Source organism: Larimichthys crocea, chromosome XI (genome assembly GCF_000972845.2).
Source record: "Larimichthys crocea isolate SSNF chromosome XI, L_crocea_2.0, whole genome shotgun sequence".
NCBI classification, from domain to species: Eukaryota; Metazoa; Chordata; class Actinopteri; family Sciaenidae; genus Larimichthys; species Larimichthys crocea.
In genome coordinates this window covers 15,418,824-15,446,413 of record NC_040021.1, presented here as the reverse complement: position 1 = coordinate 15,446,413, position 27,590 = coordinate 15,418,824, and the positions used below count along the sequence as shown (strand labels likewise).

The window sequence follows — 27,590 nt, the reverse complement described above, 5'->3', positions numbered from 1 at the left end:
TAGCATCTAAAGTCACTGTTTAAGTGGAAAATGCAGTTTTAGTTTTTCTCTGCCTCCGGCAGAACAAGCGTGCATGCTAACCATGGCACCTTAGTCACGCTTGTGAACAGCAGTGGAAAATGTCATAAAACATGTGAGACGATCCGCACATATGTGGGAATGGAGATATGTGCCATAATGAGTTGCACTCTGCAGATGGCCATTAACGCTTATGTCAACATTAGGGAGATATCCAAATAAAAATTTGGCAGATGACACTCGCTATTAATTCAGAGTAAATTTTCACGCAGACCTATTGACCACAGATGATAAGAAGGTACATCTGAATTCTTTGATAAGAATCCCTGCTGGGAAATTAATTTCAGTAGAGAACATTTGGTCCTTACAGAGCGGCGATGTAATTAAGGTTAAAAAGGAGTTTTCATACCAGGCATGGAAATTGCTTCCTTTCAAATGTATCTTTGTAAATCTGACATGGGCCGGAGTGGGTGGACCCTAACTATTCACAATGTCAGCGTGTGCTTAAAGCGTTGCTGAACGGGAAGCCACTGCGCCGTATGAAAGCTCGACCCAGAAGGCAAAAGGAGAGGAAATCATATTTTGTAGCCGCCAAACAGCTTGAGTCAGCTAAAAAAATTTTAAATGTTCAGTCAAGTTCAGCGAGCAGCAAAGAGGAAGGAAGAGCGATAAGTTATGGTTTTTATCTGAATCTCATATATTTCATAGTACAGGGTGTGAGCTCTGGTTTATATGTGTGTCCTGTCAGCATCGTTGTGGAGGTTTACAGTAAAATAAAACAAGATGTTGTTGGCCGGGTATAAAAAAATAACACCAAAAAGACAAAAGCTTTTTTACAGTAGTAAGGAGGATAGAACAACATTATATAATCCAATATAATGTTCTGCATAGATGGAATTACCTACAAGTCTGTTCCTGAAGCACACACTGTTTCATATCCAAGCTTGAGCGCTGTTCAGGACATTAAGTGAAACGATATACCTTATCTGCTGTGATAATGATCTTACAATAGCATGACAACTAATAACACGCAGTGAGATTTTATATATGGGTCATGCCGTAGCCAGAGCACAGTAACCCAGTATAAAAATCAATATGGCATCACTTGCACGGAGGCAAGGAGGCACGGAGACGGTTCAGGTGTAGATATTGTTGTAAGTAAGACAGCTGACATGACAGACACACTGTATTCCTTGAAATGGCAATGCCTGCTGCTTGATGTCGTCGGCCTGCAGGACATCTTCACCAAAGGGGAATTGAAGGTTTGGCAACAGAGGGCTCAGGCAAACCATGGCTGACAGGATTTCGTGGATGAATAGATGGATGGACGGACAGCTGGTGATCCTGAACACTGCTTTCTCTTTGCGTTATGTCACCGTGTTCGACTTAAGATTCCTCCTCTGAATTGCGAGTTTTAAAACAGGAATAAAAGGGAGATATTTTAAAAAGGGCCTTTCAATAAACTAATACAACCCGATAAAGCTTGTTTGTCGATGTCTGACTGTCTGAATTTGCTGATTTTATTTTTTATTGCAGGTGTGCTTTTGTAAAGCCCGGTATTTCTTCAGCTCGTGGTTCTATCAATAAATTGCAGCTGGCAGTGTTAAAAAATACGAGATCCCTGATGTTTTTTATTTTGGATGGATTTGTCATATGTTGTTCGTCTTTAGTTCAATGTCACTACAGCCCATCTTAGCAAAAATAGGAAAAACACTAGTACTAGTACTTTTCAGGGGAAGGCCGGAGTACATTTTCAAACAAGTTCAAAATTGTGCTTTTTTTTCTTGTTATAATTGCTGTTTGTGAATAAATCAGACTTTTTGTAATCAAAAATCTACAACGTGCTATTTGAAATACTGCACAAAAGAGCTTATAAAATGGGTTATTTAAACATCACCATGAGCACGAGATAGTGATATCATGGAGCAAGGCAGGTAACATCGTACCTTTTTAACTACAAAGTAGCAAAGTTTTATCTTTTGAGCTCAACATGATCTGACAGCTAGACTTGAACGTATGTGTATTGTCCTTACTCCACTTTCCTACTCCATACTGAGGACAGTAAAGTAGTTGCATAATTTTCCTCTCCCTTATGATGCGTTTATGCTGTGCTGTCCCTGAGGGCACTTTAAGGAAAAGAGACAACACTAATAGCACTTCTAAAGGTGCCAGCATGCCCCATTCACAGATATTAGCCTCAATGGCCTGGATAAGATGCCATGCTAAAACTCCTGCTGTGTATATGTGTGTGTGTGTTTGTGTGTCAGCCTCTTAGGATTCTATGCCCCTTTTACCATGGGCCAACCCCTGCGGTGCCTTACGTCTTAATCACTCGAGGGGCGTGCAGGAGACAATGCCTCGCTGTAAATGAGGCAAGAATAAAACCGGGTATGTGTGACAGCGCGAGCCATGGTCGCTGTTTATGTGTTGTGTGTTTATGTTCCGCCTCTGTTATGGTCTGGTAACGGCATGTGAATGGGATTCCGAGTGATCGGGGCAGGGTTGAGGTGGGGCGGCTTTTTTATCATTAAGACTGTGGCTGTGCGCAGTGATGGCCGTAGGTCGCCTCATGAATGGCAGCGGGAGAGGCTTGTAAAAAACATGACCTTGCTTCCCCGCCTTCTCCTCTCCCTCCTTCCTGCACACCTGACTGCTCACAGCAGCAAAGACAATATCAGACATGCACCTCATGGCGGCCAGGTCAGAGGTCACGTCATTAGGGACATCACTTTTCTGCTTTGAACACACCTTTATCCAGAACCAACCTCATCATTTTCTGTCTCTACAGCTAAATACTTCACTGCATCCAGATAAGTGCCCTTCCCAGAGCTTTTTTTTCTCCTTTGTCAGCAGGTCCTTCGTGTGTTAATAACAGTGGAATGCAGAGGCAGGGCTTTAAAGAGAATTTAACATTGCATTAGGCTATGTTACAAAAAGTGGCAGTGGGAGATGACACATAATAGGCCAGGAGCCTTGGCTAATGAACAGGAGAGAGCATTTTAAAACCTCTATTCCCTTACAAGCACGGCCGTCCATTAGGTAGAGGCACATGTGCGTAAAACCACAACCTGTAATTATGTATTTCTGTCCCTTTTCAACATGGATAATGCTTTCCTAAAATGCAGAACAAATCTATTAATTCCATGCTATTAAATATTAATGTCATTGAAAAATTAATTGCAATTATAGCCATAGGCTTCAAGGTTATTGGATTGTAATAAAATATAGAGTGCAGTAAGTATGCAAAATCCAGTGCTATAAAACAAAACTGAACTTATATGTAGGCATGGTAAAAGGAAGCGTGATATCAATGCATGTTTGAAATGTATAAGGACTTTTCCCTCACTGGCAGTCAAGCCTGAGGCAGGCAGTCAGTCCATGAAACATGTTGGTCCAAAGAAAAATATTTAAGAAATGACTAGGCAGACTGCCATGAAGTTCTGTATGAATATTCAGAGTTCAGGCAGGATGATTTTTATTTTATATTTCAGTGACACTTTGATCTTTTGTCCAGTACAACCATTAGGTCAGAATTTAAAAAGTTAAGTTCATGGTGTAGTGTAGAGCAATAACATTTAGCTGAATAAATTATTAATCATTTAAAGTACTTTCTTAGGCAAAACGTTCCCTGGGTCCAGTGTTTCCAATTTGCTGCTTTTCTGTTTAATGTAATCTGGATTGTTGGTCAGACAAAGCAACATTTGAAGACATCACCCTGGACTCTGGAACTGGAAATGACGCTTGCCCACTATTGTGTGACATTTTGAGGAGAATCTTGTGATCCTCACTGATGCATGAGATCACCAAATAAATAACTGTTAACTTTTTATATTAAAAAAGGTACACATATTAACTAGTATCTTTTCGGCATGTATATTAGTAACACATTGGCTCTGTATAAGTCATTAAAAAGCACTAAATACAGAACTTATAATGTGGTGGTGCCACCAGAATTCTCCCTTAATAACACATATTAAATATGGTCTCTTGGTCTATGGCCTCTCTCTCTCTGCATGTGTTAATCATGTCCAAATAACTCTAAATAAAGTCTCGCTAACTCAGAATATTTTCCTCATTGAGAGGTGAGGTCTTGCTCATAAATAATTCACTAGTAGTTTGACACTTAAAAATCCACACAGATTTTTAATTTGTCTCCTATCACACTTAGTGAATCTATTATAACTCACAGCTACTGCAATTAACAGACTGCATTCTTAAGTGATAAGTTACACCTTGAAAAACAAATCTACTGAGAGGTAGAGGTTCTATCCTCATTCAGTGGTAGGAGAACAAAGTCAGCACAAGTAGACATATATTAATGGACCACTTCAGAGATTTTCAGACATATCTATTAAAAGATTTTTTCTATAGTTTCTTCAAGGCTATGAACAAATGTACTGCATAAACTTGCTGTATAATTTCCAGCTGACAGAGCTTTATTTTGTGTAAGGATCACACAGATTTTCAACCATATCTCTACGTATTTGTTATCATACTGTATGACATGCTTATATAAATAATTACACTTGTCAGTATTCTATTTTCTCAGAGACAGGCTGCATTTAGCACCGCAAATCCTCTAATCTGCGTCATCAGGTGTAAGATTTTGAATGGTAATCAGGCTATAAAATAAATAGAAATAAAAATTGGCAATTATACTTACAGTGTCAGTTAAACTTCATATATATATATACACTTGAACAAAGAGTTAATTATAAAACCTATATAGGTGACAATGTAATCGAAACTCTGCATCTCAATAAACAAGGTATAATGCGTCACTTGAGAATAGAGTCTGTTAATTGCTTTAGTTGATATAACTGCTAGCAATTGGTTAGTGCTATAATTGATGAAGTGTGAAGAATGGGGACATGTTCAGAGTTAGAAAAGATTTCATTTAGAGTTATTTGGTCACTATTAACACTTGAAGTTTTATTTTCTGTTACATAAGAACTGGCCATATTTATTAATTGTTATTAAGGGAGAATAATTATTGTTGTTATAAAGGCCCATACTATCAAAATCATAATTCAACATCTTCCTTCCTTACTATCTTACTTTCAATTGCGTACTTACTATCAATAATAAAATAATGAGTTAATGGCCTAGTAGTTGTAGAATATGTTCATAAAGAATAAGATATTAATAAGTGCTTCATAATGTCTAATAAAGAGCCAATATGCTACTAATATTGTTAACTACTTAATGATGAATATGTGTATATTAATATGATACCAAACAGGCAGATTTGCACAAAATGTGCTGGATATTCATGGTCCACACACTTCCCCAGTTACCATTATCAAACACCATCTTTCCATTTTGTCTTGTTTGGCATATGGCATGCCAGTCCTACACCGACTGTTCCAGAGAGCGCTCCCAAACAGGTGCTTAACATAATGACTATGGATGGAAAAAAAAAAGAGATCTGCATAATACATATAAGATTAATAATGAAGTGATAAATATTAAATACCCAGTCCAAAGTCAAAGTTAGTCCTTTAGATAAGTACAAAACTTCTTGTTCAACTACAAAGAGGTGACCATTTGGGTTTTTTAAGAATTCATCAACAAGAAGGAGTCAGTGCACATTCTTCACTCAATCATTTACTGCACTCTTCAACAGCAGAGATGCAGCTTTCTTTCTCAGTAGATACTGTAAAGTACCCTTGAGGCTTTTATTCAGTGCCACCCCCCAACTAGTGCAGCAGGTAGGCTGCCAGCTGATGGCACCTTTGTCTGAGTTTCTCTGCGTGGTATCAGGAGACGTGTTTTTCTCCTCGCAGAAGCTTGTCATCTATCATTACTCCATGTGGCCTTGAGAATGATTCCGGCAGACAGCTCCAGCTTACCGTCTGGGGGCCCAATGTAAACAGCACACTGCCGGGCAAACAAGGGTGATGATGACCATTACTTCCCAAGGTATGTAGTAAAAAAAACAAAAAAAAAACATATTGTGTTCCAGCTTAAATTCAGGAGGCAGGCTTGGCAGACAGCAGGGCATGCTTGATAATTTGGATTTTTTCATTTTTCTACACTGAAAAGATGTAATCCTTTGTTCTCACATTCTGCCGTGATGATTTAGGACACATGCACACCAAGAATGTCTGCCGTGGTTTTAACAATCTCTGGGTCACTCACTCTTTTTCATTTAAAACAAGAACAACAGCATTCAAAATTGGCTCTGCAACAAATAACCACACCCGGGCCGCCTGAAAACGCAAGCCTGTGTCCTATTCCAAGCTAAATGTGGTGCAGTTTGTTTGGAGTAAGAACAGTCACACCAACTAATGGAAAAACCCCAAACCACTCTGAGTTTTATGGCTACACAGTGACGGATGGTGACACCTTATAGCCCGTGGGTAACCACGGGCCATAAGATATTCCTATAGACATTTCAGATTAGTGGGTAGATGGGATGAATGCAGGGTATCAAATAGCGGATCTTAAAAGTTTAAACACTTTTCTTGTGAAGTTCACTTAAAGTGCAAAGAAATACAAAATCTGATTCAATACAAGCTGTAGTCTAACTGACTGATTTATGATAATCAGTGCAGAATTTCAAGGCCTAAACAGTGACTTCAGAACAAAACATGCTATCTTGAAAAACTGTAATTTTATACTGTACATATATTTGAGGGAATTGGAATTGGCTTTTACATTAATGTTGAGGTGGGATTCATGTATGGATACTTACAACCTGTGGGCAACAAGCCTGGGTGTACAAAGTTTGTACAAAGTATCATCTAATCACTTTAGAAGGCAAGAGGGATCATCAAAAATAGGAGACATAGGAAAAGCCTGCTGTAAGTGAAAATGACAACACCATGATCACTTAAATATGGACAGCGAGAGTCTCTCATGAAAAATATTCATAGTGTTGCACTCTGGACTATACCCAATGTCATGTAAAGAATGGAAAAAGTGAGCTTGAAAGAAAAGTTCACACCTTGCTCCACACATGCTGGGAGAAGTGGGCGGGAATGTTGGGTTGCTTTTGGAAAATTCCAGAAATTGTTGGATGCAACCTCCGTAATACTAAAGAAAGATGTGCAGCCATTTGAGAGCACTTCTGTTGAGTGCACTGATGCCTTGATGGCTGAAGTAGAGAAACCCTGGTGTACAAAAGCCTAATGTTATACTCTAGTGGTTCTCATCAACTTGTCAGGAATTTTGAAATTTGCCACAAGAAGTTGCACTGAAAATCATTAAAGTGGTAAACAAAACAAAAAAATGTGTTTTTCAGTTGTGTTATTTCACTTCAATACAGGATGTGGTACAGCTTACACCACCGCACAAAATCTGACTAGTGCGTTTCGGACAATATTAACAAACTGCAAATGTGCAGGTGTGCACAGCGGAGACTTTAAAAATGTATGCTGCACTACAGTTAATTTGCAAAACTGTGAAAGCTGAACACAGCATGGGCCACCGCAGCTTTGGACCACATAGGCCAAAGCATGAGCAGCCTTCCACAGCACACAAACCAAACACAACCGAATGATTTTACACCTGAAGCTCCCCAGTGAGGGTTGAACCCCAGCAAAGAGCACACATAATGAGTCCTGTTCATAAGTGATGCACTGACCCAGGACGGGCACACACACACATAGTAATACACAGACACAAAGCCCAACCCTCCCCCCATGTGCCTGTGGTGCCTGTGCCTGGTCACCTCACTCAGGGATCAAAGGCACTATGTCGTTCTAATCAGTCCTCGCAGTGGGCAACCCCATTAATTCAATTCTATTTCATCAACGGTGAGCAGACCACCAGAGGGGTCTGTACATTCCTGGGGTCTCACGATCCAGGAGTAATCCTATCTCTCAATGACCCCCAGATCAGGCTTTAACGCCGTAATTGCTTGGAGACCGACTTGGTCCAGCTTGCTGACAGAATTGCGAGATCTTTGCGGGAGGAGAAACAAAGACAGACATAGCTCATTTTCTGGACACGGTGGGGAAGTCAAGCAGAATTAATGACGCCATATATCAAATAATTCCAGGCGATCAACCCCCCACTACACCAGGCCAACACCACAGAACATGTACACATACACACAGTAAGCTGTATCACAGGATCAAGTGTTGCACATTAAAACTGGAGAAGTTGTTATTACTACAGCAGAATTTATTGTTCTTCTGATAAACAAATTATTTTTAACTATAATAATGATGTTAGCACAATTACTAAAATGACAACCGTTCAAATTAGTTTCTATGGGAAAACAGGAGTGTACAATAAATGATGAGGCAGAATATGACTGACTCATATTTTATTGTGCTTTTGTATCACGCTGTGTGGCTTGTCTGTGGCATAATAAAATGTTTATTGGGACATAAGATAATGAGCTTTTCATAGCTTACCGTACCTTTGGTCTCTGGTGAATGGGGATGCTCATCACAGACAAATTAGATCTTTTGAGTATTGCCGTCTACACCTGCAGAAACAATAACAGTGGGTGAATATGGTGAGGCTTTAAAACTGAAAATGAAATGAAAACAGCCATAAATCTGGACCTAATATTCTCCTGCTCGCCATCTGTTGATGACAAAAAAATCAGCATCCCTTCACTCAGAAGAACGAAAAAAAAAGTATCCATTCAACTGTGGAACAATCTGCATCAAGAGATTTATTAGTGTAATCTTTGGTCTGGAGAAAAGATAAATGACTCCACAGAGACATGTGTTACTCTCCCACAGTCCTGAGAGAACATTAGAGGTCAACGCTAGATAATTTGGCGATGGAAAAGGTCAAACTGAAGACATATGGATGCAGTTGGGAAAGCACCCAGGGGCTGGTAGTAAATGAATGCTTGAGTTAAAATAAAAAAATTACTACAATTCTATGCAGAACCAAAGGCTCTGCTCTTTTTTAGATGACGACATAGGAGAGTTTGCATGTGAGATGATACTTCAAAGGCCTTCATTGTCAAACGTAACAACAGCACTGGTGTTCTTAAAAAAAACAGCGATCATCTGACCGGGCTGTGGTGGCAGCCTTTGGAAGTCACCACATTTTCCTCTTTGTGTGTCTGTCTGTGTATGAAAGTGTTTCGGCTTTGGTTTGAAATGAGTGTACAAGGGTATTTTATTGTTGAAAACAAGTTAAAAAAAAATTTTTTTTAAAGAATCCTGGTAGACATAATTTATCAGTCTGAATTATGACTTGATCACACTAAATAAAAGGAATAAAGACCAATGTGCAAAAAAAGACACAGGGTCTTTAGTTGTGAATCATTTTCATCATTTTCTCATTCCAAATGAACCACAGCCAAAATGTTGATGACATTTCCACAGCAAATAATACTTAAAACTCCACAGAAATCCATCATAGATCAGGTACAGCTACACCTGTCCTCTCTAGAGAATCCTCCAAACACAGAATGCAATTGAATGTTGGACTGTAAAGGCTGTGATCCTGTTCTTTCTTTGGTGGAAATCCTCTTACCTGCCTTCACCTGGATGTTTTTTCTCCCTACCTACACTGAAATTCTCCAGCATGTTCATTTATGCTGCTTTAAAAAGGGGCTCTCGAAGGTCATTCTGGGAAATGTATTCAACTTCTTACTGAAGTAGAAGTAGATGAGACGGCTTTAGGGAGAACAAAAAGGTAAATTAGATCCACTTCATCAGAATAAAAATAACTTCTAGGACATAATTTGATGAAATGAAATGCAGCACTCTGCGTGCCAACTTTGTGTGAGCAACTTTTTATGACATGCAGACACATTTCTTTCTATCTCTCTTTAAAGTATGCTGCCAAAAAATATTTTCAAAAACAAGTGAACAGTTCTGCTCTGCTTCAAAATAATATAATAATTATAGACAGTTCTCAGGATGGGCAGCAGAATAGAGCCATATATCTGAGGCAAAGCAGACAGGGAAACCTTTCCAAAAAGTGAAATGTTATTGAATACTCATTCATCATGTTTTGCTGAATCTACATCCAAGTCGCATACATCACATCGGACTTAATAGCCTGTAGAACATGATTTTGACTGCATTTTTCTTTTTAGATGAAAAATGGTGGATGAAGGCATGTTTCTTTATACTTTTTTTTTTTTTTTTAAACAGCAAAAGAAAAAGTCTGATTTCCATTGTGATGATTGTGCAAGAATGGAAACAGCTACCTTGCCAAATCTTCCTCGAGAGGATGATAAAAGACAGTAGCTCGCTGATATAAAACCAATTCTTTCTGCCATCAGTTTATGGAGCTAAAAAGCGTCTGCTGTTGCACAGAGAGTGAGTCTAAAAAAGTTCTGACATATGGCTGCTTATGTAATGGTGCCAAAATAATACTAAGTGAAATTTCATTAAAAGTTGGTGTCCAACTGTGCATATATTATAAATATCTGAAGAAGTTGTAATGAATATTACCCTAAAATACATTCTGTTCTGTTGCCATCTCTCTTTATCATATGATTAGAATTTAAATAACAAAAACACTGAAAATACAACTTGTGATGACATAGTACTTTACATTAATATACAACAGAGCATCAGTTTAATGTAATACAAATCAAGGACTGTATTACCAGTTATTATACAGAGCTATATCACTGTTTGGTGCTCTGGTGTGGAAACCAACCTGATATTTCTCTCTTTTTAAAACCCTGTAGGAAAACAGTTTACTTTGCCATGAAATTAGAGATGTTTTCCATTAACTCCACACAAAGCAAAATCATTAACTACCTCACTGGCTTCTCCCTATAGATTTATATTTTGTCTCCTCTTCCTCTAATTAACTACTAGCATATCCGTGATGACAAACGTGCAGTTTGTGTCGAAATTGTCAGTACTGAATGAGAAAAATGCCACAGTAACTTAGAACTAATAGATAAATACTTCATAATAAGTGATAGAAATGAAAAATATTAATCTTCTTTCAGGATCTGGATGAATGTGGAACAATGAAATGATTTTCAGCCATTAGCAACACATTATTAAAGAAACAGTTTCAATTTATTTCCCACAAGAAGAAGCTATCTTATATTCGCAGGACGTACAGCAAAAAGTTATACCATGCCAATTATTGTAAACTTATCAAAATGGACTCCAACAATAAATCATCTACCGTATGTAATTATCAATTGATTGAAGCAGCTATCTAACTGTGAAAAACACTTGGAAGCATGATACATCAATTTTAATGGCATTTCTTAATCAGAAAGCTCAGCAATCAGCAGAGACCAATTAGGGCCTGAAAGACAGAGACCCGCCATTAATAATCAAAGTTGGCCACCATCACATTGCCTTTTTAAGTGGACTTCATTTCAGGGTTTGCATGATTTAACATCAGTGGTAGGAAAACAAAGCACAGGTCAATTCTTAAAACTGCAAGATCTAAGCAGCTTTGTGTCAGCTAGACTGTCAAATGAACACTGACTGGCATAACTACCGCTTAAAGATTTCTCTCATAAAATCAAAAGGATTCTTTTCCAAGCGGCAGTGAATTCATGTCCAGAGAGAGGGAATGGATAGGCCTATCTTGCAAATGCTGAGAAATAGAAATGTCTACTTGGTAAAGCTATAAAATTACACCGAGGCCCACAGGCGCCAAGCAATGACAAAAGCTATCTTTACAATGCCACCTTCAGCCGCCGTCTTATTAACATTATGGTCAGTTTTATCGCAGCCAAATGTCTGTGTGTCTTTGAATACAAGAAACAGCCAAACCGCAACACATAAAATATACGAGCTGCACAGAGACTGAGCAGAAACATTGCCCTTCATGTGTGTCCAAGCGGGAGTTTACTTCTTTCTGATTTTCACTGTTCATTGCCTTGGCTGCAGATATGAGCGCTAATCGTTGACTTTCAAGTCCACTCCAATGAACTGTAAGGATGTAAAGAGAGGTTAAGTAACCAGGGTTTTTTATTTGAGCAGAGGCAGCAATGTGAGCAGTGTCCTCCTGTTTTTTTAACCCTATACACTAGCCGCCAATTGTCCTAATTTGAGATTTAGGTGACCCACTGACACCCATTTTAAATGAATGTGACAATATGCAATTTCTTCATTATTCATAGTGTATCAATAGCAACAGCTGGACACCCCCTCACAAACAGCAATAGCACATTTGAGAAAACATTTTGCAAATAAAACTTGTTTTCATTATTATTTGCTGCCAGATGCCATGCAGTAACTACTAAGTACAATTAATGACGCTGGTCACTGTGCCGCAGGTATTTATACAGGGAAAGAATCAACTGTCAACATGTATTAATCAACACTGGAGCACATGCATCATAGCATTAGGTGGTTGGGATCACGCCAATATTTTATTAGCTGTTCTAGTCGTTAGACGAATACATCCGGGCTAAGGAAAACTGGTTGTAAATGGGATGTTATTACAGATGCACATCACACCTCCTGCGAACACATGATTTATGTATCCTCTTAACTCAAAAGCCACCTTTCAACTTGCACTGTTGGAGTATGCAAATCAGACATGGCTGTAAGTCGCTGTTATGTATACTTCTATTAACTGTTAACGATTTACATATTCATTCCTTACAGAGACAAATGATTTTGAGTTTTACAGTTGCAGCATGAGCAGATCCTTCAAAATAAAATACATGGTAGAGAATTAAAAAGCAATGATATCACTAGATGCAGGCAAACATGAGTCCTACTTTTTCTTTATAAGGTATAATGTTCATATAATGATTTCAGGAGATTACTTGGAAAGCCTGCCAGATATCAAATATTTTCAAAACATTTAATATGCTTGTTTTTTTTTGTTGTTGTTTTTTTAATATCAAGACAACTGACAACATAAAGGCAAAAACATTCTACAGTGCAATCACAGCAGTACATAAACTTTATACCGCTGTTATGTAGTGGCACCACTCAAATGACAGTAGCAAAGCTCAAATAGTTTTATTGTAATTTCCCATGGTTCTGAGAAGAAAGACGGGGGGGAAATGAGTTCAAGTGACTCCAGTGACCAGTGAAATTTGTTTTCCTCTTGAAGTAATTTGAAGTCTGGTTTGCCTCAAGCGGACAGAGCTGGTTTGAGTTGACATTCCACCTCAAAACCTGTTCCAACAGGTCTCTTTTTAAGCTGCGCTTCTCCTCAAGGCAGATTCAATTATTCAATTTCAAATAAATTATTACATAATACATCCATGTCCTTCAAAGGGCCAATGCAACCTCAAATAATGTCTGGTACATTCTGCAGGTTTAACAGCTCCAACATACCTAGAACAGATTTTCTATTTCATTATAGATGATGTTTATTCCAAAGTAGAGATAAGATAGTAAAATACACCTTATTAAAATGACTAAGGCTCATAAAAGAGATGCCAGGGGAGCTGTGGCAGTCAGATATGTGCAGAGCAGAAATACTCCTGTAGCCAGGCTTAATGGATGCAAGCAACAATATGCATTATTTGTGACATTGGTGATGAGCTACAAGATAGAAAAGATTTTCCATGTACACCCCCCCTCTGCACTCCCTCCCAGTCCATGGAACAAACCTGCAGTGCCATCATATGGGGCTAACAGGCTTAACCTGCCCCCCATGGAGCCACTCACCACACAGCAGGCTCACAGACTGCAGGGGCCCTAAGATGAAGCCTCACAGGCCCGAGTCCAAACTAAATCCTCACCTCCTGTCCACAAACATGTCAAGTGAATTCAAGCCATTTGTGTTAGTATTAAATTTATGGTAATGGCCTCATTTTTTCTCCTCAGAGAGGCTAACTGGGCTTTTCTTTCTTCAGGAAGCCAAATATTTCCAAACACCGCATGAAATGACATTATGTTAAAGGTATGGGTAAATTTGGAATTGGGTCCCTACCTGGTAACTATGGCCCTTAGCCCTGGCTCTTGGTGTCAGCTTGCTTATTCAGGGCCTAATGAGTCTCAGCATTTTGTCAGGCAATGTAGCTTGGCTGTGCTTCCTGGAAAACATAGCTGATCCTTCTCCTAAAACCCTAATACATCTCTAAATGTACAACAGGTTATATATCCACAAACATAAATATTTTTTTTAAATCAAATCAATCATCATCAAATGGTATTGTTTTTTTTTTAATTAAAAAATGGCATAAACTAACATTTAAATGGATCTACCAACTTAAATCAACATCAGCTCCATGGATGTAGGAGGTTCAGAGCTTAGTGCATTTTGAGACCATTTGGGTCTCTGAACATGGAAACTGCAGGCTTTTTAGAAATATGATACCAGCATCACTAGCCCTTTAGCAACTGTGTTCAAGAGGGCAGCTGAAGAGACTGCCTTTCATAGTTCACTGATCTCTAAAGAGCTTAGGAAGCACGGCGTTTCCTCGTGGCCTTCTGCCCCGTGTACATTTGCAAGTATATGATGCTTTGTAATAACCTCTGATGCTAAATATTCACCACCATATTCAAGCAAAGATATCACTGCCACTGAAACCCATTAAAGAAAACATAAAGGCTGAAGTGGGAATAGCAGAAAAAAAACAGATTCCACACTGATGGTAACGATACAAAAATCCACCCTAAAATGTTTGAACCATGAACAAATGCATCCTTGTTGTCACACCTTTCAGTATTGAGGGAGAACTCCTTCAGGTTTACTGCAGAAAATAAACAGGGTTTGTTAGTCCAGATAGTAGCAATGTTTCTCAATAGCTCGTGGAATAACTTGGATACAGATATATAATTAGAAGTCAGTATTTATAGAAACTCCAAACTTTACAGTTACAAATTATTTACAGGTGTTGAAGCACCTGATGGCAAAAAACGCTGGCCTCAATCTGCTTTGTCTTAGAAGAAATGATATCCTATCCTCCTCCTTTCACTGAAAACGCCTTCATCAGCTTGATATCAAAGCTGCACACAGCCGACCAGCACGAGACAGATCAAGCATTCTCTCAGCCCTTTTGTTATTAAGCCTGTTACCTTTGATACACAAATAAACATCGGTTGGCTTCGGTGTCAATTAAGCGACTGCAGGCCACGGCGTAGCATGGATGCAGCGGTGTCTCCAGCAGGCAGAGATAATGTAAGTTTGGCCCTGCTGTCATTTAACTGTCGCTGTTGGCACTTCAGCATGGCTCCTTGAAAAGAAAAAAAAATGTCTATAAAAGAAGATGCTGCTGCCTTGATAAGCATGCTGCACTCAGCTACCTTAGCAATGTATCTATGATAGGCTTCATTTCTTAATGCAATACTTAATTCAAATGACAGTTTCGAGTGGAACAAAAAAAAAAAAGCACAAGTATGTTTGTGAATAGGTGAAAGTCGAACTAAAGGATAAACAAATCCAACCCAAGACCCCTGTTTACATCTTAAGAACTAGATTACACTGGCAAACCATACACACATCACAAGAATTCAAGCACCTTTAGCAATCGATGGAATAGTTTGACATTTGAGGAAATATGCTGTCTTTGTAAGCGTTAGATACACAGATACTACCATGAATATGACGCTACTACTACTACCACAAAGACTGTACAGGGGGAAACTAGCTTGGCTCTTTCTAAAGATTAAAAAACCCTAAAAGCACCTTTAAAGCTCGCTAACATGAACACGTAATATAGAGTTACTGCTTCACAAGAGACTCTGCACAGGGCTAAGCTGGGCTGTGCTCACCAGCGGCTAAGCCATAGCTTCATGTTTATCGTACATACATAAGAAATCAACATTCTTAACTCACTCAATGCAAGAAAGTGAATAAACACATTTTCAAAAATGTCAAACTATTCCTTTAATGAATGCAATCACTTCATAGAATTAATTGTTTGGTTAAAATCACACTTATGTAGCATTAAAGAATGTGCTTGCTAATATTAAATAACTTGTTATTATTTCACCAAGCATGAAATGTGGTGCTGGTCCGTTGCATTCAGTTTTAGCTCCGGTTAAAATTTCATATTTATGTGGTAAGTATAGTACAACAACATCATGCACTCGATGTTCAAGAGGCGCTTACAATTTAAAATCACAAAGAATACTTCTACGGTTAAGTGCCTCCTGAAAACCACACACAAAAATATTATTTTTTTATTTTTCAAAGACAGTTAAGTTGCCGGAAAAAAAAGAGATAACACCTTGATCATTCTAATAGTAAAATTAATATGCCAATGTCATCTGTCTTTATTGTCGCCTGGCTATTAGAATTTGATCACAACTCATCTCATCTGCAAGTGGTGCAAATTACTGCAGATTTTTTTTCTCAATCCATTGAAATATTTCTTTGCAAAAACAGAGTTCAGCTTTCACACATTGGGATCTCTCCCTAAATTAAGATATTGTGCGAGACCCTAATGTGTGTAAGCTGATCTTTGTACCTACATATGTACGATAATTGTTTTTCCAGCACCTGAAAGAAGACGTTTAGCCAAGTGTCCGGTGGACAACAAAGAGATTACTAAAAGAGCTTGTATCTTTCTGCCTATGCTTAACATTGCATGTTTTCTCTGTCATTTATTAATGGACATCTTAATAAGAGATTTTAATTACTGATATTTTTTTTATTTGGTAAAAAAAAAAAAAAAAATCAGCTCGAGCATCCCTAAAATGTAATTACAAAAAATATATCCTGTTTAAATTTGCAGAAAACAGAGTTTATTGTGTGGCAAAGGCATTAAAACGTGCACAATTGCTCTCCGTTGTCATTTTGATTAGGGGCGGGTTGGTCCAGATTGGCCTTCTAATACCCACTGCTCCACCAGAATCAGCGTAATTGCTGGCTGCGTTCACACATTATTTGCTTTGGTGAGCGGGTGCAGATAAACAGAAGCATTACATGTACGTTCTTGAAAGGAGACAGTGGAAATGGCTCCATCTCATCCAAGCTGCTGCCTTACAGCAGCCGAGGCACCATTATGTTTATCTGACTGTTGTTACATGAAAAGCACTGAGAACCTGGCTTTCTTCGGTCATGTTTGTTGGGAGAGCCTGGCACAGCTTCTGTTCTCTGCACTTCTTTTAACTACAGTCCATCACCAGAGGCAAAAGCAGTGGCTCACAACTTCATCCAAGTACAAGAATATGCTATACTGTACAGCATGTCGTCTCCTCCTGCCTGCTTTCCCTGCATTCACAGCCCAGCATACACAAACAGCGATCAAATTATGAACGCCTTATACTGCAAAAAAGCTTTCCATCTTGATGAAATGAAAAAAAGGGGGCCCTGAGCTACAGTATTGTAATTTGCTGACCATAACAACAGTTTTTCGCTTGGCCTTTACTAATAGGATAAATGCCTCTGGGTAATTTCTAAATGAATTCCTCAGGCCAAAGCGGTTCCCCAGGCCAACCTAAATCACGTTTGATATAGAAGGATTATCCCTGATTGAGTTTATTGCAAAGAAGCTTGTGACAAACTGTGAGAAACCACAATACTTCCACAGAGGTAAGACTGGCCTGACAATGGGGCTGTGTGCTGTAGCTTAACAAACAAAACACACACACACACACACACACACCTCTTTATTTTGCTGCTGTGTAATCATCCACCTACAGTGACTGGTTATTCTAAATATGCAGAGACAATTCTCTGTCATACGCAGCGGATGAGGCGAGAGGACCCTTGTTAAATGGCCACAGCTCTGAGGCAAATGGCATTGTCTTACCTCATCGAGAGCAGAGCTCCCTGTCTGTTCAGGGAGGACTAAGACTAAAGCCTTTAATCCCAGCCTTGATTCACGATAGCCTGCTAGGTTTTCAAATGTCATCAGTGGCACTGGGGAAGTGTGTCCTGCCTCATATGTTTGCCCCATTAATACAAAAACAACACCGGGGTACATTCATTTTGGAACAGGAACACATACTGTCAAGCTGGGTGGCTGTACATCTATTTATATAGTAACATGCTCATGCTGGGACTCGTAAACAGGCATCAGTGCCAGGACCTGTAAGGATTGACAAGTGTGTCGTTGGGTATGAGAGTTGATAATACATCGTGCTAAATCTGAACAAGAGATTAAATGTGATAATACTATGATTGGTACCAACCTTATTCTTTCATCAACACCTTCTCACTTGCCAGAAAATTAATGAAACACTTGTCATGGATGAGTGGCAGCATCGATATGGATGAATTCAGTATTTATCAGTAACTTTCTGCCACCAAAAGCACAGAGTCCCCTTACAAGCAGTGCTCTATCTTACATCCAAGGGTACAGCACTTCACTGTAACAACACTTGGGACTTATGAAGAGTAAAGCTTCGTTGCGTGGCGTGGCGGAGTTACAAGTTATATAGATCTGTAGATTGTAATAATAGGATTTTATAAATACAGATGCTCTGCACAATTAGGATACAATTAAGAATTGGATTCATGCAATCTGGACATATTGTGCAGATTAATATTTATTTTTGGGAAAGTATCTAACCGGGAATTTAAAGATGCAGCATAAAAGTAAAGCCACAAAACTAAAATGAGTTCATATTAGTTTAGCAGCTGATTTATTTTATTTATAATATTTTTTTCATTATTATTTTTTATAGCATGCATTATAGTATTTCTCATATTACATTTAACTGATTTAAGTCAAATTAAGAGGTGTTATGATCCCTTCCTAGAAAATGTAGCCGTGGCAGTCACCATCTGTCTGTCCTATCCTGCTGACCTTTCTGCACACCACTACTTCACTATTTTCCTAACCCTCTCAGTTTCTGTCACAACCTCTGAGACGTGAAGTTAGTTTTTTCTTTCTTGCAGGAGCGCTTGCGCACAACGTGAGCGCCGCACACACCATTTGGTAAGCTATGGTCCTCGGCAAACGGGTGGCAGTGAAACTGATGAGCCTCCTCTCATTCATTCATGATAGGACAAGTGCCCGTGTGCCGTCTAAAAACTCCTGCCTCACACAAAGCCCGTCAAAACGAAGCGTACATGGAGTCAGCGTGGCGACTGTTTCCACCTACGCTGACTGGAGCGCTTACCTCCCCGGCCGCTCGCTGCTCCTGTCCCCCGGCGTTTGTCCTTGTTTCGCTACGACGCTGCTTATGTATGAATGCTGTCTTTATCCCGCAAAGACTGCTGTTGCATTTTACAGCAAAAGGAACAACAGAGTGCACCGGCAGCGGCTGTGGGGTGGTCGGTAAGTGGCCTGTCTGTGCACCGCTCTGCACGTCACCAAGTAGAGTGGACAGGACTTGGCAGGCGCGTCTTGCTGTGTGCTCCCTGCGCGGTGGCGGATCTGAGATGTAAGCGACTGCTTGGACGGGCTGGCACACCGTGTGGCCACTTTTCTCCCGATGCCGCTCCTCCCCTTTCACTTTGTTTCGTTCACACAAGCCCTACAGCGCCACCCACCCGCCACTGTGCGCAACTGCGTGCACCTGCAGAGCTGTACACTAATATACAGCATCAGCACAGGCAATGAAGTGGTTTCTATACGAGGGTCCTGGGATCAGCAGGGGCCGCTGAAGGAGTTCCAGGCTCCAGAGGTTCGTGCAGGTCCAGATTTGAAGACATTTTTGTTTAATTCCTGAAAGTACAATAGAAGAATGCAACATTTGACTCATTTCAATGTCTGGGAGTGCTTTTTACAAGTCAAAATCTCAACAAAAGAGCCTCTAGTACTGCTTGTTTTTCATTCTTGGTCCTGCTGTATCCAGAGCACTGCTATTTTCACACACTACCTGGTAGTTAAATGCTGGTAATTACATTCACTTTGCTTCCTGGTTGTAAATCAGCCCCTGATTAGATGGGTAGAATGAAAATCAACAGGGCTCTCTCTGTCTGGATCCAAATCGCCTAAAATCAATGTCCTTTTGTGTGTGTGTGTGTGTGTGTGTGTGTGTGTGTGCGCGTGTGTGTGTGTGTGTGTGTGTGTGTGTGTGTGTGTGTGTTGTGCTTTCCTAACTAATTTTCTGGGAACACAATGAGAAATGTGACGCGGTCAAGCAAAGATGGCGAGAATTATAGACTGAGTGAAGACGGGGAAAACACAGTGTCAACAAGAGAGCTGACCTTTTTCACTGAAGACATTTTGACGTGTCACTTTAGGAAAGCTGAATTACATTTATCAGCATTGGGTTTTAGCACCTTGTTTTTAACATTCAGACAATTTGAACCAGCTCTTATCTTGGCTGCCTCTTAGATACACTACTGGCAGGGCAATTACCTCGGAAATTAACACAAAACAACCTGCTAATCCAGAGTTTCTGAGCATGAAGGAAAGTCTATATCTTCACAAACCCTTCTAAAAGTTGCAATAGCTGTTATATAAACAGTTACTTGTGCTCACCTGTCAGTGGCTCATGATGTAGAATCCTTAAATCCGTAGAGTCTTTTGGTTTACTCTTGTAATGTCCCTTTACTGCCTCTACTGTAAATATGGTATATTCCCATGGTACACCCACAGGTGTTTTCACTTAATTTACTTCATTAGTCCTCTTCTGGGGCCTGTTTGATTGACATCTCTATTAGTCAATTGTTGGGGCCGAAAACAACTCAATTATTTGTGCATAGTGTTCGGTGACATCATGTTATTTCCCATGTAGCTCCACCCATTTTCATCCTGGCCAGCCTGAAGTGAAAACACTCCCAGCCCAAGTATAACCCAGTATAATGGCAGAGTACAGTTAGTACAAAGCTACAGCAACTGGCACAGGTGTAAATAATGAAAGCAGTGATGGCTGAATTCCATTCAGCTGCTTCAGTTTCAGGGTCCCGGCTCACTATCGCGCTGTCATTGCTTACTGGGACACCATCACAGAACCGAGGCCATTATTAATGCTATTTGTAACACCTGTGCTTTTCCTACCATGATGAATCAAAATGCTGCTGTGAAAAAGGCCCACGGTGTCTTATTTGTTGGAGAAAAAACATACAAACATATGCAATGCTCAGTTACTTTATTTTGTGTTTTACTGGATGTATGTCGTGAGCAATAAAGCTCTTGCAATGACCACTGACCACTCTTTGATATGAAATATGCTCCTCAAAGAAGGAATAGAGTCATTTACAGCTCTTTGTCCCTTTACAGGACACAACATGAGAAATTACTTCTATTCGGCTTTTGTATTACTTTTCGTGACACTGATAGTTAATCATCTTTAATCATGCTCTGCCTGGGAAAGCATATCTCCATGAAAATGAATAGCCAGTGGTAAAAATGAATAAATGGTAAAGTTATAATAAGTCAAAGTAGCAATACCACAGTATAAAAATAAGTCCTGGATTTAAATTATACTTAAGTAGACTAACTAAATTATCTGATTATCTGATCTGTCATCATCATGTTTAGACCTTACCGGAGTCATTGAAAATATTTGAGTGGATGTGCAGAGCCTTTTTTCCCCAAAGTAACTAAAATACATATAATGAGGTAAAAAAAAAAAAAAGAAGAATATTTCTCTGTGACTTGTAGTGAAGTAGAAGTATAAAGTTCTATAGCATGGAAATCCTTACTCAAAAAGTGTACTTGCAAGTAAATATGTTTAGTTACTTTTTAATAGAACAGTCCTTAAGTAGGTAATAACCACTAACAAGAGAATACCAAATGTCAAGACAAGACTTGAAATAGCAGAGTACTCACGAGGGTGACTATAAATATCATGTTCACCAGCATACAAGGTAAGTATGCACTCCAAAATGCGTGGGTAAAATACTTGAGTGCTCTCCAGTCCCGAGACATCCAGCGTTTCATCAAAATGTCACACTTGGCGGAATAGATAGTGGGCCTTATCAGGGGTCAAATTCTATTTTGCAGTAATTTCAGAAGTCTCCCAGCTGTGCCTTTGAGCCGTGGCAGCATGTGAAATGGGGTGCGACGGCATGTACTAATTTGTCGTCAAGTGCAGTGAGCCTGATCTGAGCCAGCAGGTACTAGTTTGAATTAAAAAGGACTTTTACGGTGCGCACATAAAGCTTCCTATCTGAGATCTTGGTTTCATGGAATAATTCACCCATAGGAAAATTAATATTATGTTCAATGATGGAATGAGCCCCGTGGGACCGATTGATGATAGGTTTACTTTCAATAGCATGATCCAGAAATTATGAGGAGGGAAAGACAGGGATGAGAAGGGCGTGCAGTACAACTCCACAGTTAATGGCAGCCTTGATGAAGATGCAATACAAGATCTGTAGAATCAAGGAACAACAATGAGCCATTGTTTGGTGGTTAACAAAATTGTAGAGTAACTGTGTCTGCGGTGACAGCAAAGCGATAACCTAAAAGTGTTAGCAATATTAGAGCTTTGTTATTGGGACAGATGATGATCTATAAGAACCTTATTAACCTTAAGTCACTGAAGTTGTATTTTTAACATGTGCAGCAGTTATGTTGAATTTAACAACAAAAAACAGGGAATAAACAAATGTACAAGAACTTGTGAAAAAGGTTAGCGATTTTTTTCATATTAATGTTAGAAAATAAATGTTTTATCTGCATAAACGTACATATTTTCTATATTTTTGTTTGTGTAGGTGTATGGAAAGTTGTTTCATTTTGCAATTACCTACCTAAAGTGCCAGTGATTCTGCAGGGCAGGGTGTTACTCATGCCCTTTATTGTGCCCTATATGTGACAAAATCTGGAGCCCGTAAACAACAGTAATTGGGCTCAAGGGGCAGTGGGCAAAAACAAACTGTATCTGCTATCATTTCATCTTAGTGTTGTGGATTTGTTTCCTATATAATATAATATAGGAGAACCTAACCAAACATAGACCAAATATTGAAAAACAAATGACTGAATTTAAAAGATGATGTCCAGACATGATGTTAGACAGCTACAGTTTCTGTATATAAAAACAGTTCTTGACTACTGGCTTCATTCACTTCCAGACTATCAATCAACTCCTATCTATTTATTATTTACTTCAGGTCATACGTCAGCCTAGTTGTACTTTCTAAGTTGACGTCAGTTCTTCTTCTTTTACCAGCCATGCTGGGACTGCTGCTCCAGTGCTTTTCTTCTTTTACGGTCAGTGTATATTATTGTCAAACAGTGTGTCTTGTCTGCAACATTTCCATGATCCTAGTAGTTTATATTTCGTCCAGAACTGTCAGTTCCACATTGGGTAACTCTGTGTGTGTGCGTGTGTGCATGTGTGTGTAAAAATAAAGTTTTGTGCAACCTTTTCATTTATAACTGTTGCGAAAAGTGTTTCGATATAAATTCCGGAAGTGAAAAAGAGAAATGTTAAATCTTTGGATGTTCTAAACTTTCAAGGCTCAACAACAAATGAACCTTAAGTCAGGTCTCCAGAAGTATTTTTAATCAAACTACTTGGTAAATCTACAGGCAAGAGTTTTTAGGACTTTATGCATACACTGTATGATGAATGTGAAAATCTAATTCTGAATAAACAGATTGGAGTAAGCAAATGGAAAATTGAAGTATGTCAAATGTAAAGAATAATTAATTAATTTGAATGAGGGACTAGAAATAAAACATGCACAGAGCTTGTATTCTGTATTCACATATTCTTTTAATTGATTTAATAACTATAACTAAAGGATTATCTGTGAAACGACTTACACAGCCTGGTTTAAAGGAGCAATATTCACTTAAAATGCACTACAATTTGAGATTTTGAAGAAAAAAGGGTTTATAATAGCAACAGCAATAGTTGTTGATATATACTGTATGCAGGAGTATAAAATTCATTAGGGTATATTTTATAAACTTTTACAGATATACTCTCCTGTCAGCAGTAACTTATAAAATAGGCCCCACCCTAGTGTGGGGAGACTTGTTTTAAGTCGAATTACAAAAAAGGGAGAGTCAACACATTTATTCTATTAGAAGGAAACGAAGCAGACACTGAGTCTGTGTGTATCCATTATGAAATCCATATCTGTCTGGAAATGAAACTGCATAAGTTCAGTCTCCACACTACTTCTTCTTTGCAAATCATGGTCTGACCACTGAAGAATTAGCCTTTTTAAATGATTAATTAGCTGCTACGATTCTCTGATCAGCTTTGCAAAATCAATTAATGTTAGTATCCACAACATGGCACATTTAGGGCAGTTTTCAAAAGGGGATTCAAGCAGATCGAGTCAAGCAAAATTTATATTCAGGATGACTCTGCTCCTGTGAAGAGATTGTTGCAGCTTTGCCAAGTTTTCAGAAATGCAAATGTTGTTAAAGGAGGGCCTTAGGGTGGATGTACTTGGCCTGCTTTAAATCATAATGACATTTATGCTGCAAACCCTCTGAAACTATCAAAGTATTTCTTGCCACGTCAAAAGACAAATCTTTTCATGCAAAACATTTCTCTTTTCTAACAGGATGTTCCTTATCGTCGTGCCTGTCAATGAACACAGGTGGTTAGTACATGGTTGAATGGCTGCCATTCTTGTAGTGATATTAAAGTGGCTTTTTAGATGGATAGAATGTGAATTAAATTGCCAGTCCTCTGACAATAAACCCTGAAAATTGATCACAATGTCCCTTAATGCCAGCAGGTTTAGCAGTTTGAGGTGTAACTTGAGAGCAACTAGAAATTGTATTGTCACATTTCTCCTTCACCATGGATGCCTGGAAACCAAAACAATTAACAGAGCTATTTCTGTTAGAGATGACCACAAACCCACACTCGCACTGCCGCAGGTGGCAAAAGGCTCTCTTCCAATTAACAAGTCTAATTACATCACAACTCTGTGGAGTTGTCTGGCATTGGTTGTGTCTGATTGTCGGTGTGTGCTTGTGTTAGTGTGTGTGCAACTGTTCATCTCAGAGTGTGAATTTTTTAAAAACACAGCAGAATGATCAAGGGTCAAGGGACAAAACTTTATTTCTTACCTGGCTTGTTAATTGGCATGAAGAATTCTCAACTGTTAAATATTGAAATTGAACACTTAACAAGCTACATTGTGCATTTGATATTTAAATGAAAACAGCTGCTATATTGTGGGCAGCTTGATGGTCAGATTGCAATGCAGATTTATCACTCAACCATTGCATTATAAACTACTAATTAACTGATTTGTTTTTTGTTTTCTGTAAAAAAGATTCTGTAGCTTTTTTAAATGGTATCTTTTATAAACTGGCCAAATGGGAAAACGAAATGACTGCCATTACCAAATCAATTTAAAAATGCTATAATGAATGTCTTCAACAATAAATGGCTGTTTTTGAAAGGAGTAACTTGTAGTGATGAATCCACAGGGAATTCTCACCAGACTCCATCCAACAACCCATTGACCAGCACCATTTGGCACACAGTTCAACTAATTGATTGAAATTCAGTGCCTGATGTCCATGGTGAAGCATTTAGCAGCAAAGGAGCCAGATATTTCCCCCAGAAGTTGCTGGAAACCAAGACCAGAGACAAATCTAAAGCTGGAGAGAAATTTGACTCCAAATGAATACTAATGTTGGTCAGTATCTGCTGGGTGAGTAAACAGGCAAATGTTTGCAAACATATTCGCAAAATCAACTTAAAGGTGAAAGTATTCCAGTTCTCTCAGTTCTGCAAGTTCTTGCAGTTTTAAATAAAACGTGTGATGTGTTCAGTTGTAAAAAAATATTTCATTTTCTTACAATTCATTCAGATTCTGTTCAAATATATTCTCAGGCCATGCATGGTTTATCACATCACACATTTGGTTGTTTAATTTCACATGGGTTCGGACTAATCAAATTGTATTTATGTGCAAAATAAGGCCCAAGACATTTGCGGGCATGCATGATGTTACAGTCTCCCGACTACCTTATTGAAAAACCTAAACTCAGCCTGAGCAAAAACTAGACACTGCACGCTTCAGAGGTTTTATCTAAAATGAGAAGTCCATGTTGTTTTCTCCTTTCTCCCGCTTCTCTTGTAGGCTACCTCAGTAAAGCACAAAACAACCTGTTTCACCCAATTATCTCTCCCACAGGGCACAGTCAGGCAATTTGGCTCAGTCAAGACTCTGATTCATTGAGCCAGATGATTTAAAGCTTTTGGGGGCCACGAGTCAGCCCACTAGGACTGAAACTGCACCGTGATTCTCAGTTGATATTTAGCAACGCGACTTGCTCCACTAAAGGTTGCACAGACAAAAATAGCATGTTATTTCTAGTCTTTCTCATTTGTCACCCCTTGAAACCATATTTCCAAGTGATGGCAACGTGCTGTAAAGCATGAAGTAACACCTACCTAATAGTGACAGGTGAAAGCTGCTTAGTAGCTGCTTAGTAAAGATTTTATTTTTTACAATATGCTGATCATTGCTGTTATTTTAAGTCCAGTTTTTTAACAGAGCACATTTAACTGCTGTACAGTAAGGAACAAAAAATTCACAAGACAGTACAAACACAATGGCAAAACACAGATAACTGGAACAATAGCAGTACATTATATAAAACAGAGGAGGACCAAAATCTAGGAGGACACAAATTCTAGAATAAAGATAGGTTTGAAGCTGACTTCTAAATGATCTTGGGGAACTGGGTGAAGGAGAGAGTGAGAGGTTGTTGTAAAGTTTAGGGGCTGTGACCCCAAAGGTGTGATCACAACTGAGGTTGTAGTTGGTTCGGGGGTTGACCAGGAGACCAGTGTTGGAGGAGCGGAGAGATCTCAGGGTGGATTGCGGGCCGAGGAGGTCAGATATGTAGTGGGGATGCTAGGCCATTAAGAGCTTTAAAAACAGTATCAGTATTGTACTGGGAGCCAATGCAGGGCAACCAGGATGAGAGTGATGTGGGCTCTATCCCTGGTTCTAATCAGCAGCCGAGCAGCAGCAATGTAAATGAGTTGCAGGCAGGATAAGGATGACTGGGTGATACTGTACTGAGGATATGAAGACCATGGGCTATTTCCAGGTCTAGATGGGAGGGAATAGGTTTAATTTGGCTAAGGATTGGAGCTTAAAGAAACTGACAAGACAAGACAAGCATTTATCAGTTTATTAAATTTTAGGGCAGAGTTGAAGATAAAGCCAATGTTTGAGGTAAGGGGACAGTCGGGCTGGATTATTGGTGAATAGTTTAATGTCCAGGGAGGCCAAAGAGTACAGCCTTTGATTTATCATTGTTGAGCTGCAGGAAATTGAGGGTCATCCAGCTTTTTACCAATAGGAGTGGTAGGAGATATTATTTCTGTATCATTCTACCAATGGGGAACAAGTACTGTAGATGGACAAGAGGATGGGACCATGGATGGAGGGATGTTTTGTTGGCGTGATAGGAGGAGAACCAATCCAGACCTGTGCCCTGAATGCCCAGTGAATGCATGAGACAGTTGTCAAGAAAAGCATTATTTACTGTGTCGAAGGCAGCACTGAGGTCAAGGATTAGGAGAATGGTGCCGTTTCTTGCATCAACAGGCAAGTAGTAAATTATTGTGGATTTCCAGAAGAGCTGATACTGTCCTGTCTTAAAACCTGACTGAAAAGTGTCCACATCATTATTTTTTTCTAAGTGAGGCAAGTGAGGTAAGTGAGAAGAGTTACTTTGTTGAGGAAGAACCACAAGAACCAACTAAGCTGGAAATGGGAGGGGGCTCTGTGTGGTGGAGAAAAGAACTCTGGGACTGTGGCGGTTCTTAGTAATGAGGTCAGAGAAATGTTCTACCTTGAGGCTTTTGCTGCATTTTGTTGGTATTTTAAATTAAATTTAAAGTTTCCACCTGTACTCTGCTTTCCTGCAGTTCCTCCTTAAGGTTCTGGTGATTTCATTTAGC

At 39.2% G+C, this 27,590-nt stretch overlaps 1 protein-coding gene across 3 annotated transcripts in view; it reads right to left on the bottom strand.

Annotated features, from left to right (window-relative positions):
* Positions 1–19,284, bottom strand: part of klhl29 (kelch like family member 29) — a 198,059-nt gene extending 178,775 nt beyond the window's left edge. Inside the window, exons 1-2 of one of the 3 annotated variants that reach the window (XM_027284236.1) lie at positions 18,906–19,284; positions 8,385–8,458 (exon numbers count right to left, since the gene is read on the bottom strand). The gene's annotated coding sequence lies outside the window, so the exon portion shown is untranslated. The remainder of the gene's footprint in view (positions 1–8,384; positions 8,459–18,905) is intronic. The other 2 variants (XM_027284235.1, XM_027284237.1) reach the window with 2 other exon arrangements.
* Between the last annotated feature and the right edge of the window lie 8,306 nt (positions 19,285–27,590).